The sequence below is a fragment of the Polypterus senegalus genome, unplaced genomic scaffold, assembly GCF_016835505.1.
Source record: "Polypterus senegalus isolate Bchr_013 unplaced genomic scaffold, ASM1683550v1 scaffold_34, whole genome shotgun sequence".
Classification (NCBI taxonomy): Eukaryota; Metazoa; Chordata; class Cladistia; order Polypteriformes; family Polypteridae; genus Polypterus; species Polypterus senegalus.
The window spans coordinates 61,797-71,313 of NW_024377539.1; the positions used below are offsets into that span (position 1 = coordinate 61,797).

The 9,517-nt window shown below is 39.7% G+C and overlaps 1 long non-coding RNA gene across 1 annotated transcript; it reads right to left on the minus strand.

Annotated features, from left to right (window-relative positions):
- Positions 1–2,640: 2,640 nt before the first annotated feature.
- Positions 2,641–6,074, minus strand: LOC120519337. Its single transcript, XR_005631445.1, has 2 exons — positions 5,981–6,074; positions 2,641–2,718 (listed from the first exon to the last, which is right to left on the minus strand). It is a non-coding gene; the product is annotated as an uncharacterized LOC120519337 (long non-coding RNA).
- Between the last annotated feature and the right edge of the window lie 3,443 nt (positions 6,075–9,517).

Genomic DNA, 9,517 nt, shown 5'->3' on the forward strand with positions numbered 1-9,517 from the left:
CCCAGCCCCCTTATTCACCTGACCTCAGTCCGTTTGACTTTTTCCTTTTTCTTAAACTGAAAATGTCCTCAAAGGACGCTCATTTCGGACTTTAGAAAACATCCAAAAGAGTGTAACGGACATGCTGAAGACCATACCGTTGAAGACTTCCAGCTGCTACCAACAGTGGGAACAACGTCTCCATCGGTGTGTAGCTGCCCAAGGGAACTACTTTGAAGGGGATAACATTGATGTTTGAAAAAAATAAAAACTTTGGTAAATAAAAAATCAGTCTCATTACTTTTCTGCCACACCTGTATACCAGCAACGCTCATAACAATGACAACACAATTACATTGACAATCATGTTACGTTATTTTCAAAATGTTTCCTTTTGTTTCTCTTTCCTTCTTTAACACACTACTCTCCGCCTGCCGCGGTATTTTGCTATGTAATATAAAGGCAGAATAGCAATTGTGAAAAAATTCAACTTTTCGAATTTTGATGAATCTCCACATTTCATGTCCTCCTGAACACGTTTTGATCATTTTTGAAATTATGTCTGTGTGTGTGTGTGGACAACATGAACGTTTTGAGCTAGGTAAATGAAATTTGGCAAATTGGTGTTATATCAAAATGTTAGTTTTCTATCAACTTTTGGGCAACATACCTCAGCCAGAAGTGATACTTTATACCTGAACACATTTCAAAATTTTTCAAATAACCTGGTACATAGTTTAAATAAACAATTAATTGAAATTTTGTATAGTAGTTTTTAATGTGAAACTGCATTATAAGAAGAGAAAAATAATTGAAATTTTACATCATCGTTAAGAAACACATAGAAATAGAATGTCACCTTAATCTGCAAATGATATCTTAACAGGTATCAGCACTGTTATATATGCATTACTACCATTATATAAATAGGGATAAATAATTTAAATTTTGTTTGATCATTACTTATCGTTAGATATACAATTTTACCTGGATCCAGTGACTGGAAGTGGTATATTACTGACCACAAAAAAACAATCATAGTTGAAAGTTCAGTTTAATCGGATTACCGGAACTTGTTCTTTGCCATATCAACTTGCATTATAAACAAAGATATGTGATTGAAATTTTGCAGGAAACACACAGTTTTGAAGTTTACGTAACGGGTATAAGGAAAGTTGAGTGGAGAACAGTCCAGATATTTTATACTTTATGTGTGGTGTTGGGCTGCCCCTGCCGGTGTTTGTTCCTGCCTTGTGCCCTGTGTTGGCTGGGATTGGCTCCAGAAGACCCCGTGACCCTGCAGTGAGGATAGAACGAGTTGGATAATGGATGGATGTGTGGTGTTTTTCAAAAGACTGGAAAATTGGCACTCAGCAATGCTCTTAACAAAATAACTAGCTATAGTTAGTATAACGCAAGTAAACTTCCGATGTTTGGTATGGATTATTGTGACACATCTCGTATAATAAAGGTTTATTGCCTCGTAGAATTGACATTTTTATGTGCATTAAATTTGTGTCTATCTATTTTACTCAGAACTCTGTATTTTCCAGAATTTGCCCCACCACTTTGATTGACTGACAACATTTCAAGATGCTTTCTTGGCAGCCGATTCAGTGCTATTGTTGAAGTAGGTTTGTCTGTTAAGCCAATGATCATATTTCAACAGTTAGGTTCTTGTTACTGTCTTTTTAAGGCAAATTGTTTTGAGCTTTGGTTTTGAAATTGACTTTTGCTTTTGTGGTTTTGTGCTTAAAATACAGTACTTTTAGTGATTTAATACTGTTTGTGAAATTTTCTTTACTCTGCTGATTCTGAATTTCCATGAAAGGTTATTAAATCATTGGTGAAATTATGCAGCTTAGTGTTAATAAGTATTTCTGTTCAATGCTTATCATGTATGATTGGCTGCATATGAACACTAATAGTTGGTAAGTTTGTTTTCATTGTTACATGTTATTTTGTCAACAAAAGAAATTTGTTTTATCGGTAATTACGGTGGTTGTTTGATAATTTAATAAATAATATTACGATCAATGAAATCATTGTCTTATAATTTTTCTGGTACAAGATCATTTTTTTTAAAGTATATTTTAAAATTAAAAATTTTTAATTTACATACCATACCTTTTGATTTGTGCTATGCATTTACTTCTTTGTCCTTTCGTTTAATTCCACAAATTGTATTTCATATATATTTTAATCTTTCATCAATTTTGTACTGTTTGTGAATTAATTGACATTTCTTATTATTTTCTGTATCTTTTGGATTGCCTGAACTTTTTTTATTGCCTATATTCAATTTTTTTTTTTAAAATGAGCATCTGCCTTGCACCCTGTGTTGGCTGGGATTGGCTCCAGCAGACCCCCGTGACCCAGTAGTTAGGATATAGTGGGTTGGATAATAGATGGATGGATGAATAACTAGATATTCCAAAAATTATATATTATTCTGGGCCTTTCTTTAACTCTTTCATTCTGTTTATATGAAAAATCAGAGTGTAAATGTATATGCAATGTTATTAGAAAGCATCATTGGTGCTTTGAGAGTCTTATTAAGACTAGCCAATATGGTTCCTGAGGGAACGTGCAACAATTTAGTCTCCCCCATCAATAAAAGAAGTTACTTACGTGTATTGCAGCATGATATTTTTTTTCTGGTACAAACACATCTGTAGCAATATTCATTTATCCATTTAGAACCAGTGGGGTGTAACACACCTTGAATATCCATGCAACCTGAAAAGAATAAGAGGTTTTTATACACCTGTACAAATTACTACATAATTAAGTCACTTTTTCTCCATTTCAGAGATCAACTGGCTCAAGGTAATGACCATTTCAAATATAAAGATCATCTTAGAGCCTGTGGTGGGCTGGTGCACTGCCCGGGGTTTGGTTCCTGCCTTGCACCCTGTGTTGGCTGTGATTGGCTCCAGCAGACCCCCGTGACCCAGTAGTTGGGATATAGCGGGTTGGATAATGGATGGATGGATGTATCTTAGAGATTTGTCTTGAAGCACCAGCACAAGCGCGGCTGCTTTTTTTTGCATTAGTTGATCATGGCTACAGACTAGAGGCGGGTGGGCTACAAAACCACAAAATTAATCAAAGTGTATGAATAAATATTTCTTGTATGTTTTTCAAAGACATATTCTTGAAGGTAGACTGGCAATTTGGGTCTGCTTCACCGTTAACCCTGAGATAACTTGTCCAATGCTGATCTCACATACAACAGTAAAATGGAGGTCGTTTATCCATATCATGGAGACACCAAGCACACCATCATCCCAAAGCTTACCCCCCTGTAAATAATAGCTAATGATGATGGGCAGCTGCTGAAACAGTGTTTGTGGCCAAAGGGTGAGGTGAATATAGGTGAATGAAGTGTAAAGCGTATTCATTTCTTTTCTCTCCCAATAAATACTAGATCACAGCCCTCTGGGTTAGGATTCCCACACAGACACACACAGGGCATGCTGGGAACTGTAGTTTCTGGGGCAGCCCTTTTGGGCTCCATGGGGAGCTGCCAGGATTCACAATCCCTACTTTAAGGGGCTTCCATTTAAGTCATAAGTGCTTTCAATGGCTATGCCATAACACTCGAGGTACTCCCAGGTGATAGATAAAAGAAACCACTAATACTTCATCCAGATCATCCAGACGAGTTGGAATTGGGTGTATAGGACAGACATTGCTTACCTGGGAGGTGTGGAGGAGAAGAAAAGAGAGAAGAAGAATTGTGTTGTGTTGAGTATATGCCACTTTTGGTGCCTTTGTGCAAAGTTTTTGTATTAATAAACCTTTATGTAAACTGGGACTTGTGTCTGTGCAGTTGTGTCAGGGATTTGGGGTGCTGCAATGCCTGCTAGTGGTCACAATATATCCATCCATCCATTATCCAACTCGCTATATCCTAACTACAGGGTCACGCAGGGTTGCTGGAGCCAATCCCAGCAACACAGGGTGCAAGGCAGGAAACAAACCCCGGGCAGGGCGCCAGCCCACCGCAGGGCACACACAGTATATAATATAGGACGGAGACAGACTAGACAGACACACATACTGTAAATCATAGAGAGCCTGGCTGTTTTCTTGATATTTACAGTTGTTATTTATCTTGGCACAGATAAATAGTTTGATAACGTCTGATGATGTGTGGAGCTGTTGTTTTGAAGCTGCTCTGGGTTCAAGAGCAGGATTCTTCTTGCATTTGAGAGCACTCTTTCTCTCTTCTCCATGATCTTTTGTCTTTGCAGTGCAGTGCTTTCCTCAGTTAGGCCCTTTTGCTGTGTCATCTGCAACTTCACACTGAAAACTTTTTCTGGCATACAAGCGTTGATGCTGAAATTCCCTTCTTGAAGTAAATGGCTAAATCTCAGCCTTCAGACTGGCTCAGTGTTTAGCTTGGCAAACTGGATTTCAGTTCTCAGGTTCACAAACAGAAGAGCTTGTCGACTTCAGCTTCTCAAAGAAAGAAAGAGCAACTCATCAGCTCTCAATTTCAGAGAGAGGGTGGGTGCTTCTGAGATTTTTTAAAGAGTGTGCTCATGAGTGACCCCTGGGCAGAGTGCCCTAGAGTTTCTCTGAGTCCCATTGAGAAAGACACCTGAGAGTGCCAGAGAGCAGGCAGAATTCCCCGTATGGGATGAGTGTAACTAGTTTAGGAAGAGAGGTGGAATCTCTCAAGATTGTCTTAACTCTTTCAAGGCTGATGTCGACTTTTGTCAAAAGGAGGAGTTGACGATGGTAATCAACTGTAAACATTGACATAGCAAACCATTTTGTATTAACTGGACTCTTGTTGCTAGAAGGAAAGTTAGCTTCATTGGTTTTGACCGAGATTTCCTGCGCTCCCGTGAGTAGCAAGGCACAAACAATGGCAAAAATGGCACTGACATGTGGCAAGAGATCAAGGCGGACTTGTAAAGCAAAATACTCCGTGGGACGACGCTTTTCTCTGAATTGGACTAGGACTTGTTGAACGAATGTGAGGTTCCAGTTTCAGCTGACTGGTCCCCAGCTAATCGTGGTGCTGAACAGGTTCATGAAGCTGACACCCCTACGGCACTGGTCGTGTGGGAGGACTGCTACTTAACAATGATAAGAGGTAGAAACCAGAATGCAATGTACTGTGACCGTGACCACTGCTGCTGCCCCAGCCACACAAAGACAGCCTGGCAGCAAGCCTGCCACACATCCTTGGCAAACTGGCAGCCACAGCATGCAGCAACAGATGTTTAGTGTTGATTTCTATGTTTTTCAAAAAACTATGTTTTAGTAAAAAATCAGCCCTCAAAATGTTAAAGACACTTCCAGCTACAAAATCTCATCATAGGTGAGTCCTTCACTTATTTACATCTGTTTGCTTTTGCTTGTGTCCAATTTGCTCCTTAATGGCTCAAGAAGTTTGCAGTGGCCTCTGGAAAGATGTCAGTTCAACTCTGATTTATACCTTTGTTATCAGGTGAAGTACTGGCAGATCCTGGTGCAGAATGACATTACAGTTTTTTTTGTGTCCCTTTTTTAGAATACGTATGTGGGCCTAAATGCCCAGTGGCCACCTCCCCTCTATGCCCTTCCTTTGAACACAGGGGTTCAAAAATGCACAAAAAGGGGACTTTGTTCACAAATGAAGAAATGAATAATAGCTTGGAATAACAAAGTACAACACAACAGTACAGACAACAGACACCTCTGCCCACAGAGCCCACCTAAACATTAATATGCTCTTGCTACTCTGTTACTCCTGGTCTCCCTGATCATCTTCCAACATTTTGCCCTCCTTCCTCCCTTCACATCTGTGCCCTTGTCGCCAGCTGCCCCCTGACTCCTGTGAGGGTGAATGCCTGCTACTGTTTACTGCTTTGCTCACCATTTAACATATAATTCATGTTTCACATTTCAATGGATTAACATCTGATTGAATGAGAAGCGATTTCTGTGAAAACCTGACTCAAATATAGCACAGCATAAAAGTTTTAAACAAGAAAACTCATACCTGAGGGGACTTTACCATTGACTGGACGAGGTGGGTTGGGATAAAGGAAACAATCACCATGACACAGAGTGACCGTGGCCAGAAGTCCCAGGGCTAAGCAAGGATATTCTGCAAGAGACAGAAGATGACAAACTCACCATCAACTTCAACTTTATGGTCATATGTACTTAGTATAATGAAAATCTTATTCTGTGAGTCTTCCAACAATAGGCAAGAATACACAACAATAAGCTAAGTGAAAAGGAACTGCAAAAAAAAAAGAGTCAGTCATCATCCAACCTGCTATATCCTAACACAGGGGTCTGCTGGAGCCAATCCCACCCAGCACAGGGTGCAAGGCAGGAACAAATCCCAGGCAGGGTGTCAGCCCACCACAGGGCACACACACCAAGCACACACTGGGGCCAATTTAAGACCGCCAATGCACCTAACCTGCATGTCTTTGGACTGTGGGAGTAAACCAGAGCACCCAGAGGAAACCCACGCAGACACAGGGAGATCATGCAACTCCATACAGGGAGTACCCGGAAGCGAACCAGATCTCCTAACTGCAAGGCAGTAGGCCACCACTGCACCACCAACAAGAGAGTGCATGTGCAAATAAATAAATGATTCTGCAGGTATATATGGTCTCAAGATTAACTGTAACAGTTCCAAAACTCTCAATAGAGGGGGAAATCCCATCAAAAAACCTGAATAGTAACATAGAAGGCCACATAGAATTTATACAATATGAAAAGATTTTTGTTTTACAAACAAGGATGCTCAGAACAAAACGCAAGCTCATTGGAGCACAAAATGGCAAAAAGAAGTTGCCTGAACCACAAAGCAGTCAGGAGCGAAAATAAAGTCCCAATACAGAATATTGAGATATACTCAAAAATGCAATAAGCACAGAAAATCACAAAGCAAAAAACTCACCACTCTCAAGCACATTCAAGTTAACCACAAGGGACTACAAGTTGTCCTCGACTATACAGATCTCAGGGAAGTCCCTTGCAGTGTGAGCAGGTGGCCCGACCCTACTGGGGAACCACCCACAAAACACAAGGAATGTAATCAAGGCATACATATACAGACAAAATCAAAGCCCAAGAAAATACAAATAAATAGAAATAAAATAAGTACAAACAAAATAATAAAAAATCAACAAGACATAAAACATGGATTCGAACCCAAGCCAAGGGAGGAACCCTGCCTGAAACAGAACCACATGACAGTAGTGAACAACGCAGCTGAAAGTGGAATACAGTAAGTCTCATTGAGAAGTATAATGACATACTGAACAGGGATGATGAACAGAAACAGTTTATTCTTTGAGTGGTCACAAACCATCGCAAACATTTTCCAGTTTCTTCAAAGACAGGGCTAATGTTGTAGACCTACAGGTGTGGAATAGTTATATGCTGTTAGTTCAGATGACATAAAACCTTCTAAATGAAGTGACCTCTAAATGTTTATTGTCATGTTAAAACACATGTTGTCTTTATGATAAAGAATAAAGCTAAACTGGTGTAGAACTTGAATCTGTTAGTTTTGGACCATCCTTATGTATATATATATATGTGTGTGTGTTACAGCAAAAACTCAAAATTGGCCAAAGCAGGAAATGGCCAATATCGCTGTAAATTGACTGGCCAATGAAATGGTATGGGGCGTCCGCCAAAGTCGGAAGAAAAAGGCATGAGTAGCGATTTCTTTTCCACTTAGTAGTGCAATTGCGAGTGTAGCCTTGGCGGCTCCTGTTCAGAAAGCAGACACCACTTGGTTGTTTCACAATAGTTAAGATTAGGTATATACTGTAAGTAGTTTTCACGTTTCTGTTATCATTTTAGCCCTAAAATAGTGACTTAACATCATGGACCTATTTTATTGACCTTAAGATTAGTGTTTGGGCTAGGGGAAGGCTGTCTCAAGTGGCCCCGCTTTCTGAACAAGACCCGCCTTTAAGCAGTTTCTCGTGCAGAATGGAAAACTTACTTCTGAATCTGCATCTGAAATTTTTAAGTATCTTCGCACCTTGAGCGGACAATCTTATATCAGCGCATCAAATTTTGATCAGGGAGTTCTCGTCACTTCGAGATATAGCCAGCCAAAGTAGCATATACACTGGTCATTTCTAGTAATTCGAACTTTGGCCACACCTCTCGGCCAAAATGCAAAACGGCCGCCATTCAGGAACTGGCCAAACTTTGGGTTTTGGCCATAACATATATATACTGTATATTGTCACACATGCGATTGGGAGATTGGAGGCAGCTATTGGGTCTGAATAATAGTAGTACAACACCAGAGCAGGGGGTGGCGAGCTGCACTAACTCTCTCTCTCAATCCTCTGCAGACCATCCACAGAAAATCCTGCTAGGTTCCGGCGCCATTGAAGACATCACTTCTGGTGCCAGCCATTGAAGACGTCACTTCCAGTCCTTAAGATGTCACTTCTGGGTCTGGCACAACTGATGACTGATATATATATATATATATATATATATATATATATATATATATATATATATATATATATATATATATATATATATATATATATATATATATATATATATATATATATATATACAAAGTATATATATATATGTGTGTGTGCATGTGTGTGTGTGTGTGTGTGTGTATGTGGACAAATGTGTTGGACCCCTTACAGTTCATTGAATAAGTATGATCTATGAAAAGTGATTACATGAAAGCAGTTGTCCCATGTGCCATGTAGACCTGCATGCCTTTTGATACGTCATTGAGTAAAGCAAAGCAAGTGTGACAAGACATCAAGTATTGCTTATTCTACAAACTAGCTTTTCTTTAATTAGTATCACACATGTCTCTGATTGTGCAATCAGTTATTCAGCCGATTTAAATGGAGAAAAGTAGTCACTCTGCTCTTTTATCATTGTGTGAAGCAAAGAGTTCTCGAGGAGATCAGAAAGAAAATGATAGACAAGAATGTTAAAGGCAAAGGCTATCAGACCATCATCATGCAGCTTGATGTTCCTGTGATAACAACTGAAAATATTATTAAGATGTTTAAGGTCAACGACACTGTAGCCAACTTTCCTGGATGTGGCTGCAGTTGGAAAATTGACCCCAGAATTGGCAGAAGGATTATGAGAATGGAGCTGGGTGTAATGTGGCAGATGGGATTTCTTCTGACCCTGAGGAACGGAGTGAGGTGAGGCCTGGGACACATATGAGTGATCAAAAGGGATGAAGCAGCTGGGAACAAGTAGCATTGCAGAAGAACTAATCTGAAGAAGCTAATGGTTCTCTTTAAGGCACTCACCACCAGTCCTGTGTAAAGTGTTGACTTCACTCTTCCTTCTCCTCGCACCCCTGGGTGGACACAATTTAACTACTGCAGTAGGACAAAAAGAAATTAACTCGGTTGTAATATCAGACCTGTGTTGCTTATGCCTCTTCCATTTGACTTTTAAGGAGGGGCCGAATTTTACCAAATCTATATATCTAATATGTTTGTAGAGGGAAGAGCCTCTTTTTCTCATCCTTCTTTTAGAATGTCCAATATCG